This window comes from Cyprinodon tularosa, unplaced genomic scaffold (genome assembly GCF_016077235.1).
Source record: "Cyprinodon tularosa strain WSP-4 unplaced genomic scaffold, ASM1607723v1 ctg337, whole genome shotgun sequence".
NCBI lineage: Eukaryota > Metazoa > Chordata > Actinopteri > Cyprinodontiformes > Cyprinodontidae > Cyprinodon > Cyprinodon tularosa.
The window spans coordinates 382,287-394,289 of record NW_024039049.1 but is presented as its reverse complement, the minus strand read 5'-3'; the positions used below and the strand labels follow the sequence as shown (position 1 = coordinate 394,289).

Below are 12,003 nucleotides of genomic sequence, written 5' to 3'. Positions count from 1 at the left end.
ATAAAGGTTTGTAAATCCTGCTGGTCTCATTAAATAACATGGAGTTCCATGGTAGAACAGAACTCCCAAAAGCAAAACTTTCCCTGCGAACAAACGAGCGGTGAGCCAAAACCGTAAAAGGTATTCAAAAAATTCTTTCACCGTTGGCGTCAGCCATCCTTCGGCTTCGACTGTGCAAACTTTCATGTTTCTACTAAAAATTATTTGGCCACGGTGACGATGTAAAAATCTGCATTTTCTGAGTTTGAGGATTTTTCTCAGAATCAGCGTTTTCCTATGCCCGAACAAGTCAGCTAAACAGCTATACCATAAATGATATTGAAGAAATTCCTTCAATGTGAGTGCTAGAAGGGTCTGAAGATGTTCTATACCAAGTTTCATGTTAGTACATCAAATGGTTAATAAATGGGAGTGATATGAAAATATGTATCGTTTTGGATTTTGTCTGTGATTTTTGGAAAATCTCTCATTGGATTTCTATTGGGGAAGTGTGGACTTCTTCATGGTCTGGGCCAAACTGTCGGAAAACCGTAAATGCCACATAAATTAGGGTTATATTTCCTGAATCCTGATAAAAATCCCTATGTTTTGATGTATAATTTATTTCAATTGAGTTAAAAATGAGGGACTGAGAACAATTTGTTCGGAAAAACCAGAACAGCTCAAAAGCTAGAGCACGCACTCTAGCAGTTGAAGAATTCCGTCCATAGACTTCCATTATAAATCTGAAAATCTTAAAACTTTCTTTTAAAGTTTGAAGCTTCACTGAAGCAAAACTGTAAAAGTTAGCAAAAAGCTGAGTTAAACAGTAATAGCAGAAAGATACGGAAACATTTTAAAAGTTGAATGGTGTTTCTAGCTGAAAGTATGCTGAAGTAGTTAAAGGTCGAAGATGATAAAGTTTTATCTGAATTTTGCTGAAATCTAAGAATTCTACATGCATTTCAATGGGACAAAAAAACGCAGAAAAAGCAGAATATCGCGAAAACTACAAAAAATATCTTTACCAAAAGACATAGCACAATTCTCCTGAACAAGCTGAACGTTTTGATACCAAAATTGTTGAAATCGGTTGAAAACTGCGGGACTAGTTAGAGTCAGAAAAATTTGAAGTGAACAACAATAAGTGGGAATGCATAAGCTTTTATTCAAAAGCGGGATTGCGGTTTGTAAACGGACAATTTTACGAAGAAATTCTCCATGGGCCTTGCGCCTCCCGATGACATCACATTATGGCAACGCCACTCAAACAAACTACATTGAGCCCACGGTCTGCATTTGTAACGAGAATAAATTCAGGAGAATGAAGCTAAAGGGATACAAAAAATAAACTTGTAATATTACAAAAACAAAAATACTACGAATACAAAGTAGATTCAGAGATTAAAGTCCCTCTGATACTGTTTAAGTGACTGAGAAACTGCAGATTTGCCACATTTAAGATGGCGGACGCTCTGACGCATCTCAGCATAGGCGCAGGCCCCCGAGTCAATCTGGTACCTACAGTGGCAGTGGCTACGTTGCAGCAGTTCCGGTGGTCCTGCCACCTGGTCCGTGTCCCGTAAAAGTTCCAGAGACCGTCCGCACGAAAAACAAAATGGTGTAAATTGGCTGATATTTGCTCCACAATAATAAAATCGCCGCTGACTTTTCACGTGAAGCAGGAGGACTACAGATTGAGCTGTTTGTACTACAAGTCAGGGTAATGGTGACGTCACATCCGGCCACTGGGACATTTCCTATCCGTGTAGCCGTCTTTTGTTAATTTGTTTTTGGCTATGTAACTGTGTTTTGCCAGTTGCAGTTTTGTCTTTGCACTTGTACAAGTGTTTCCGGACGGTCAATTTTTTTTAGATGTAAATTTGTTTCCCTATAATGTATTTTTTTTTCTCTAAAATGAAACTTTCTCTCACCTAAAATCTAACTTATTTAAAATGTGAATTTGTTTCCTAAAATGTAAATTTGTTTTTAAAAATTTTAACTTTTTTTTCAAAAATACATTTGTTTCATAAAATATAATTTTGTTTCTTCAAATGTTATTTTGTTTTTTATTTGTTAATGTGTTTTTGAATTGTAAATGTGTTTTGCACTTCTCAGCCACCGTAATAACCCCACCTTCATGCAGAAAAAAGACTTTTCTAAAACTGGAACTGGGTTTGGGATGTTTTGTGCGACTCCTCCCTGCGTTGGTCCTGATATCACAGAGCCATGTGAGGGCAGGCTACACCTCTGTAGCTGTGGCTTGGTTTTAGAGGATGCTCTCAGCGGTTATTCTAAGAAGAACCTTTGACAAAGTGGGACTTTCCTTCCTCTTGAGTTCTCACTATTCTGATGACAACAACTGATTTTTTTATTTCCTTCTGAATCACAGTTGTAATGTCAATTAAAAAGTTGTCTCCAGAGTTAATTTGGACGTGGATTTGAAAGGTAATAACGCCATATCTTGTTTTGGTTTTTAAATGCATGTTTAACCGTGTCGCGTTTTTTTCCGTCGCTCCACAGCCGTCATCCGTCCGGTCACGGCGTTACACTCCACAGAGAAAAAACAATACGACACGAGGAGATATGTTTGCAGGTAGGAGTTCAAAGACCTCTGCATATTTGCATCTGTGGTTGCTGAGTTGCTGCTATCTGACTCATGTTCCTCTTTTCATTCATGACTGCACAAAGCACAGACTGAACTGATGTGATGTCAAACGCCGCGAGCCGAGGAGGTTAGAACAGGGAGGAGAGAACGCCACACGCTGCCCGACGGTTGAAACTCAGACGCGGCTGTGAGTACTGAGAGTGCAGACGCCGCTACCTGCTGTCTGACCTCTGCTCAGGCTCTTTCTGAGGGATGTTTTTTTTACGCTTGGTAGAGAAGCTGTTAGTTTCTCAATAATCTGCATCATAGAAGAAGCTGTGAGTTTTGTCTTGAATTATTTATCCACCATCATGGAGAGTTCGCAGTCACTTCATTCCTTCTCGGCTTCTTCCCTCTACGTTTTTTCTACCATTTGGTGTTGCAATGTTTGTCCTTTCCTACACCTGGTACTTGTAAAACGGTAACGGGTGGCTGTTAGTTCGTACGTTTGCCGTTCCGGTGTTCTGTCAGACCAGCATACCCCGTCAGACCAGCATACCCATGCGCAACACGTCCGATTTGCATAAGCATAGGCTAGTCCCATTTAGCCCTTTACTTTTGTACGAAAAATAGACTTTAAATTACGTCGACGGGCGTATATCCCTTTAGTGATGTACAAAAAAACTCAAAAAACAAATTTAGGTCAGATCTCCATGCGCTTCAAAAAACACCAAAAAGTAAGTAAATTGTTTGTTATTTTTGCGAAAAGGGGGAAAGTTGCATCATATTGATGCACATTTCTGACGATTAACAACTGAAAGTATCACATATTTTTAGAATTAAGCGCTGATGAGTGCAAAAAAGATGAGTTTTGAAGAATAAAATGACACGTTAGCTCGGGCTTGTCCATACCTGACCAGAAATAAACTATAAGCTTCCGATTTACACAGTTTAATATAATAGTAACGTATTTGAAGTCGCTTGTAAAACCAACGTTTCTTATTTAAAGTTAAAACTTTGATTTTAAATGTACATTTCTTTTTGCAAGCCATTAGTACAAACGGTAATAGCATGCTAGCTTCATACTTTTTCCTCCAGACGCAGAATTTAACTTTTTTTTATCACATGATAACGCATGAGTTTATATAAGTTTATTTTTTTTTTTATATTTACAAAAATCAAATATATTTTCTGTGTTTGTTGTTGTTGTAAATAAGGAGTTATAACATCTCCAGGAGACATTTCAGCTCCTTTGGAGCAACAACGTGTTCCGGCTGCACCGCACTAATGGCCGTCTGCTAACGGGATACCGCGCCCAACTTCCGCAATCGGCTGAAATTAAAGTTGCGACTCCGATTAATACAACTAATACAGGCAGCCATAAAATAAAACTTTATAGTGAGCGACAGAGACTGTGTGCTTTGGTCGGGTGACTCATTGCTACTACGCAGTATTTCAGGATGAGTAACAAGTTTCACCAAGAGTCGGTTTTCATTTCAGACGGTTGAATTAATCTGAAACTTAACATACTTAGATATTAAATGCTGTGTCAAAATCTGCAACAGGTTTACTCACTTATTCTTGTGTCCGTCTTTCTCTAGAAACCCCCCCCTTCAAGGGACTTTTATGTCTTTAAATAAAATGTGAAAACAGCTACATGAGTCTAGTGAGTGATCGTCAACTGAAGTCCAGGAAACGGGTGCCATTTTTTTTTTATTATAAATTTTATTTTACGTTTTCAAGGTTTAGAGCATACAGATAGACAGACAGAACATGGATGCAGAGATCATTCATAAAAAAATTCAGTCGAAAATTGCTGTACACACATAACAAATATATACGTAGTCACATACATGAAAATATATACACCCATTAAGGGGGGAGTCCGTGGAAAAGTTTCTTCAGCTTAATCTAGTCTGTGAAAAGTGTTCCAGGAAAGGATTCAGTGGTATGAAAAAATGTCTTTGCATCTTTATTATGGACGTCATGTCCGTCACTCAAAGGCGAAATGAAGGGGAACAGATGACCTCCAGTCCCTAAGGTTTAGTCTACTGGCAAAAATCAATCCCAGTTCTAATGGTTGCTTCGTTGTAGCGGGTATCGTCCCCTGCATCCGAGGGCATCCGAAGATTATAAGTCCTGGTTCAGGTTGTAAAAAAGCTTTTATTTTAAATTTAAAGAGAGACTAAATGTCATCTACTGAACCACAGGTTAAAGTCAGCGTTCTTTAACATTGTATTAATTTACGGGTGTTCTATCAGATGAGCATACCTGCTCAGACCAGCATAGTCAATACCAGTGGTGGCTGGCCAATAGGCTAAGGTGCCACCCCAACCACCCTATGAACCTGATTAAGACATAAAAAATATATATTTTTTATAATTTAATTTTAAGTTAACATCTCAAATATTTTGAAATATAGCTACTGCGCAAAAATCTTTGCCGCAGTAGCTCCTCTGCACTACAGAAGTATAGGAGAGCTAAGAGAGAGAGAGAAATGGGGTGAGAAATATCCTTTTCCAGGACCTAGTTTAGCTCTAAGGCTAGGCTAACTGCACGCAGCGAGGCTAACTGCATGCAGCGAGGCTACCTGCATGTAGCGCAGCCAACTGCATGCAGCGAGGCTACCTGCACGCAGCGAGGCTACCTGCCTGCAGTGAGGCTAACTGCCTGCAGCGAGGCTAACTGCATGCAGTGAGTTTAACTGCACGCAGTAAGGCTAACTGCACGCAGCGAGGCTAACTGCCTGCAGCGAGGCTAACTGCATACAGTGAGTTTAACTGCATGTAGCAAGGCTAACTGCCTGCAGCGAGGCTAACTGCCTGCAGCGAGGCTAACTGCATGCAGTGAGTTTAACTGCACACAGTAAGGCTAACTGCACGCAGCGAGGCTAACTGCCTGCAGCGAGGCTAACTGCATACAGTGAGTTTAACTGCATGTAGCAAGGCTAACTGCCTGCAGCGAGGCTAACTGCATGCAGTGAGTTGAACTGCACGCAGCGAGGCAACCTGCATGCAGCGAGGCTACCTGCACAGAGCAAGGCTACCTGCACGCAGCGAGGCTAACTGCCTGCAGCGAGGCTAACTGCCTGCAGCGAGGCTAACTGCCTGCAGCGAGGCTAACTGCCTGCAGCCAGGCTAACTGCCTGCAGCGAGGCTAACTGCATGCAGTGAGTTTAACTGCACACAGTAAGGCTAACTGCACGCAGCGAGGCTAACTGCCTGCAGCGAGGCTAACTGCATACAGTGAGTTTAACTGCATGTAGCAAGGCTAACTGCCTGCAGCGAGGCTAACTGCATGCAGTGAGTTGAACTGCACGCAGCGAGGCAACCTGCATGCAGCGAGGCTACCTGCACAGAGCAAGGCTACCTGCACGCAGCGAGGCTAACTGCCTGCAGCGAGGCTAACTGCCTGCAGCGAGGCTAACTGCCTGCAGCGAGGCTAACTGCCTGCAGCCAGGCTAACTGCCTGCAGCCAGGCTAACTGCCTGCAGCGAGGCTAACTGAATGCAGCTAGGCTAACTGCATGCAGCGAGGTTAACTGCACACAGCTAGGCTAAGGCTTTATCCTGCTTTCCCTGCCTCCTTTTTCAAACATCAGGATCTGACCCAGCGTGGATAAAGACAGCTAGGACTGATTTAAAGCACTTTTTAGAAAAGACAAAGAAGAATGAACAACCTGGGAGTCACATTGAAAATAATAAAATATACTCTACTTTTTTTTAGATGTTTGTTCATTTGCATAGTTGCTGTAAAATAAAGACATTCTCAGAAAATACATAGTTTTTATATATTAAAAAATATAAAGCTGATTATTAGCTTCTCCATTATTAAACTGGTTCATTTTTTTTTAGGTTTGTGACACAATATTGGACAAAACACAGATTTACCTTCACAGCCTCAGAAGGGCAAGATTTATGAACAAAAATTAAACCTGGACATGAAACTATGTTTGTTTTTATAAAGTGTTTTTATAATGTTTTTTTTATTATTGGGATTTATATAAATATACTGGTGGCTCCTAAGCTCAGTCACGGTTCTCCAGTTGTTACTTGGCTTTTCCAGATTTAAAACTAGATATGAAAATCTGAAACCATCACTAAAAAAATTATTTAAATAAAAGTTTCCCTACTTTCAAACAAAGCTTTCAGATTTCTAAAGCTTTACTCTCAGTTTCAGAACTGCACCGGCATGCAAATCACAAGCTTTAAAGGATCCACAACCAGTTGAACATGTGGGGATAAATATATTTATTTCACATTAATCAAAAAAAAAAAAAAAAAAAGTTTGATCATTAAAAACGGATAATTACTTCAAAAATTATATAAACCCCTTATTACAGTTTTCGCCCAAGGAGTTTACCATTTTTTGTGCAATGCATGCTGGGTAATGATGCGGTTATCGTAGGTCTATATTTATTATATTAGCTGGAGCTAACACTGCTAGCTGAAGCTAACATCAAGATAAAACCAGAAGATATGAATAACTGGTTAAAGTTGCAGTGAAGCATCTTTCAGTCGTAACTCATCGTTGAAATATATCTGAGAAAACATTCGGATTCGGATGCTAACCGCTAACGGCCTCCATTAGAAACTGGGGCTCTCCACCTGGGTTAGCATCTCCTTGCAGCAGCCGCACAAACTAGCTTCTTCAGCCAAATCTTCCTTCATTTAGTCCTCATCTTCATCACCTCTTGTTATTTCTATGGTCTTGTCAATTTTAGTGCAATTTAAACTAAAAAGGTTCAACTTCTTTCATTGCTACAGGACCTAGCATACATCATATACCCAGAACATCCTGTGACAATATTTGATTAAATACATTAAAACCAAACAGCTTTCAGTATATTTACCATTTCTTTTTTTCAAATAAGGTCTACTTTTACAATTTGAGAAATGAAGTGTCTGTAAAATGAAAATTAGTTCAAACTGAGGAAACAATGCAAACCCCAGAGGTTTTAAACGTTTTCAGGAAGCAGTTTTTTGACGAACCATGCCTTCTTTAGAGGTGAAGCCATGATTTATTCCAATTAAATGTGATATATTTTTCAGTTAAAACAAAGCAATAAATATGAGGTGTTTGCCCTTATAGTGTTTACTTAGTCCCTTTTGAGTCCTAAAAATAACTTTTGCACAAACATGAATATTGTGCAGCTAGGGGTTGCCAACCATCCCTAGAAAAACGGATTTATTGCATATTTAGAAATAGAAATACCTGCCCCGTATTTAGTGGAAAAGGAACGCACTTTGTCCCGTATGACTGTGAGAGTAAAAAATAGTCAGTAAAAAGCTAATGGAAAATGAAGGGCACGTTAGATACAAAACTTACGGTAAACTTGTTCCTGTCCCTGTCCTGCGTTGTGACCAGTGAGCTAAAAGCATATATGTAACCATCCAAAATCCCCTTATCCCATTGGTCGATCCAAATGTTTCTCACGGAGTTGATAGGGGGAGAAAACAGAGCAGGATGGGGGACGAACGGAGGAATTTAAATGCTGACGCTGATTTACTCTGCAGCAATCAAAGACAAGTGGAATACAAGTGGAAAAAGCAGAAGGCTATGGCCACATTATGTGGCATTAAGCTAATGATTAATTTTTTCTGTTTTACTGTAGTCCACAGTCACTGCATTTAAGGCACAAATATGTTAACAAGTTTGCTGTTGCACTAAACATCTGCACTATTTATTTATTGTTTTATATTCATTTTTACAGTTGGAATTTAAGCAGGACATGCTTATGTTTAAGATACTTATTTTATTCAGCAAGGTTTATTTTGTATTAAAGTTAATCGCTGGATAATAATTTGTTTTCCATGTGTTCATGTCACTCATAGATATGCATCTAATTCAATGCAGATTTGAGTCACGTTAAAAAGTAATTTCACACACAAAGGGGGGCTAAAAAAAAAAATCACCACGCCACCCCCAACTCGGGCAGTACCCGAGTTGGGGGTGAATGAGGGGGTCGCATCCCCTTTCTTAAATGACCATCCCGCCCATTCCATCCCCCGTGACATTTTATAACTGAATGTGTAAATCTCTGTTATATATCAACAGAAATGGCAATAATATTTCCCTTTCAACATTTGGCGCGCTGTGAGCTTACGAGTAGCCTGACCAGATTACGGTGGCCCAGAGGGCACATGCCATTTCATTTTTGACCTCAGTGGCGCAACCAGCGGAGCAGGTGACGGTTTTCTGAACAGCATCACGAACAAGCGACAAAGATAACGCGATTTTAGGGAATCTGAAAATAAGGAGGGGAAGGAATCTTCCACAGCTTCCAGGTTCTACGTTTAACAATTAAAGTCAAATGATGTCACCTGATTTGTCATTTAAAGTGTCACACATCCGGAATTATAATCAAGATATTTCCGTTCATTCGGACTAGTCCAAAATATATTTGGTTAATATCTGAATTATGAAATATCCCCCTAGTGCTGTCACTGAGCTGTCCTAACAGTTGCCTGCAGAATTTTGCACGGCTGCAATGGCGCTGGCTCTTCTTGAAAAAACAAGGGCCTTGTTTGGCAATAATCAGGACTGACGTGTCCCTCTATAGAGATACCAGCTGCTTTTCCCATCCTTGTTAGTCATGTCATCACATATATATTCACATCACTGGATGTGAATATTCTGTCAAAGCCTGAGGATGGATGTCCCTGATTCTAACTACAAAATGAGCCACAAAGCAACAGCTCCTTTCAAAATGTCTGATGCACTTTGGCCGACATATTTATTGTCATTCCACTGTCGCAACAACAGAGCAACGAAATTCCCTCTCTGCATTTAACCCCTCCCCTTGGGGAGCAGTGGGCTGCCATTGTGTGGCGCCGGGGGAGTAGTGTGGGGTTAAGGGTCTTGCTTAGGGACTCAGGCTGTGGGGATCAAACCAGGTACTTGAAACCTTCTCAGAGCGCAAGCATCTGCTGATAGCATGAGCTGATGAGCATCAAGTGACACATTGCACCATGTTCCAGTTCCTCAGTCGGCCGGTCTCATGACCGTCTGTCATCCCTACTTCCACGCAAAGCCAGCTCACAGTTAAGGCCCACCTCTCGTCTCCGTCACTGCCTCTGTCATGACTGGGTTCAGGGTTCTAACCCACATGCAGAACACAAAGGAGGCAGATGAAAAGTTTGACTGTTTATTGAAGATAAACACAAGTAATATGAGTCAATCAGAGAAACAGATCCGGGACTGGTCACACAGGGTTCTCTGTAGAGAGGGACAGTTTGGTTAGCCAGGGTGCGGTAGATCTTTGCCAGAGGAATTGTGCAGGTTTGTACCTGTGCGTGATTCTGGTTTAGCAGCAGAGGGAGGGAACCAGTAGGGTCCAGAGGCTAGAAGTTGGCAGAGGGCTGAGCAACGGCAGGGCTTGAGTTCAGACTTATCAGTGTTCAGGTCCAGAGTCTTTCTTCGATCCTCTTCTTGAGGGCGGGCAGGCAGGTTCAGATAGTTAGATTCTTCAGATGAGCTCCTGAGAGCCGGCAGGCAGATTTCAGCAGAGGAAACTCTTCCAGAGTTCCAGGGTTCAGTCAGGTTTCTTCCTAAGAGGCAGAGAACACAAAAACTGATTAGGTTCAGGTTCCGGTTTCAGTGGAGTCAGAGAATCAGTCAGGCTGGTTGGCTCAGGCTTCGCTAACCATAACTGGCTTAACACTCTGGCGCTGGAGTGTACTACTGCCACTGCTTATATGCTGGTCTCCTGATGACTGATGGGTCGCAGGTGTGGTCGTCAGCTCAGCTCCAGGAGACCTTAGGGCGCCCTCTGCTGGAGGAAGGTGGACAGACCTCCAGATCCCAACAGCCTCATGTAGCGAGCGAAACATCTGGCAGCTGCGGGTTGAGTTCAACCCTCCTCTGTCATTTTGAATATTCAACAGACTGGTGACGATTCTCAGTCATCCAGGTAATTTTTTATTGAAAAAGCTTCCTGGATGGGAAGCGAAACGTCTTCAAACTTGGAAACAAAGTCCAGTGGATTGTTTTTAAATATTTTATTTTGGAATATTGAATCTAATTGGGCAGAATGCATTGATGCTGCGGCCTGAAGTTTTATTTTGTCTATGAACTGCCCTATGCAGGGGGTCTGCAACCTGTGGCTACAGAGCTGGATGTGACTCTCAACACATCACTCAACAATAGCTCTTAATGTGGGCTAAAGATGAAACAAATTAATAACTATATGCTCTATAAGAAGAAATACCAGACTTAGAAACTTTTTTTTTTTAAAGAATATCACTAAAAGAACACTAAATGACACTAAAAGAACCAGAAATATGTTTTTAGAGCTATTTAGTTGATGAGCTTGGAAACTGTTTTCTCATCTTTTTACACCAAATAATATCCAATAGAATTAAAATTTTCTGTCTTATTAGGTCAATATACATTCATAATTTATGAGTTTTACATCTTTTGACTTAATTTAAATTAAAAAAAAATTTTTTATTCTGAATTAGAACTCAAGATAAACTGATAAATTCAGCTGTAAAAAGTAGAGTATTTTGTTTTGAAACAAACATTTAAAAGATGAAAACTGGGATCCTATCTCAGTACCACTGAAGCTTTTACCTTATCGTTTTTCAATTATTAGTAAAACAGAATTTGTAGAAAAAATATGAAATAGATCTAAAGGACCCATCAGTAACCATGTCTGTTCCAGTGCAAATGATCGTTAGAATTTCTATTAGTATTATGCCGTCAGTGCAGGAGCCAGGAAATGATCTACAGGGACACCGGCCCCCGTTGGCCCCTGTCTAGATCCGCCCATGAGCAAAAATCACGGATAAGCGGACTTGATCTGGACTCAACCTGATTTAAAACATTTATAAATGACTGCAAGTTGTCTGACGACATTATCTAATTTCACTTGCTCCTCTTCTCCTGTTAATACGGTAAAGCCCTGGGGAGCGTCCGGCTCCAGGCTGCACGTGATCCAAATGAGCCAATGAGCTGTCAGTCTGGGTTGCTGCTGCTGCTACTTTTAGACACAGCAGGCAAACCTGTGGCAAGCCGGGCGATGGGAAAGAAGGAGAAGACCATGAGAAAAAGAGAGCAGAGAAAGTGTGGACTGCTGGAAGAACTGCGGTGAACTGGTGAAAGAAAAGTGAAATGGCGTGCTCAAAGATGACCCTGCACATTTAGAGGATGTTTGGCTCAACCTGCTGCTGTGAAGCAGGATTCTCCACCATGAACAGAATCAACAATAAATCTGGATCCAGGCTCAAAATGAGCTCCTTGATATGTGCTTGAGAATGGCTTAGTCTCCGGTTAAACCCAGGTTTAAAGCCTTGCAGGGCAGCCTAAAGCCCACTGCCAACATTAAGACAGAAAAAAGAAAGAAAATAACAAACCATCAGTTCAGGGGTTTGAGAAAATATGGGAATTAGGTAATTGTCTATCAACATTGTATTTATTTTTTTAATTTAAAATGTC

The 12,003-nt window shown here is 40.8% G+C and overlaps 1 long non-coding RNA gene across 1 annotated transcript in view; it reads left to right on the top strand.

The window, feature by feature from the left end:
* LOC119789382 overlaps positions 1 to 2,775 on the top strand; it is a 46,351-nt gene extending 43,576 nt beyond the window's left edge. The window contains exons 2-3 of the long non-coding RNA XR_005281576.1: positions 2,503 to 2,575; positions 2,676 to 2,775. This is a non-coding gene — a long non-coding RNA (uncharacterized LOC119789382). The remainder of the gene's footprint in view (positions 1 to 2,502; positions 2,576 to 2,675) is intronic.
* Positions 2,776 to 12,003: the final 9,228 nt, after the last annotated feature.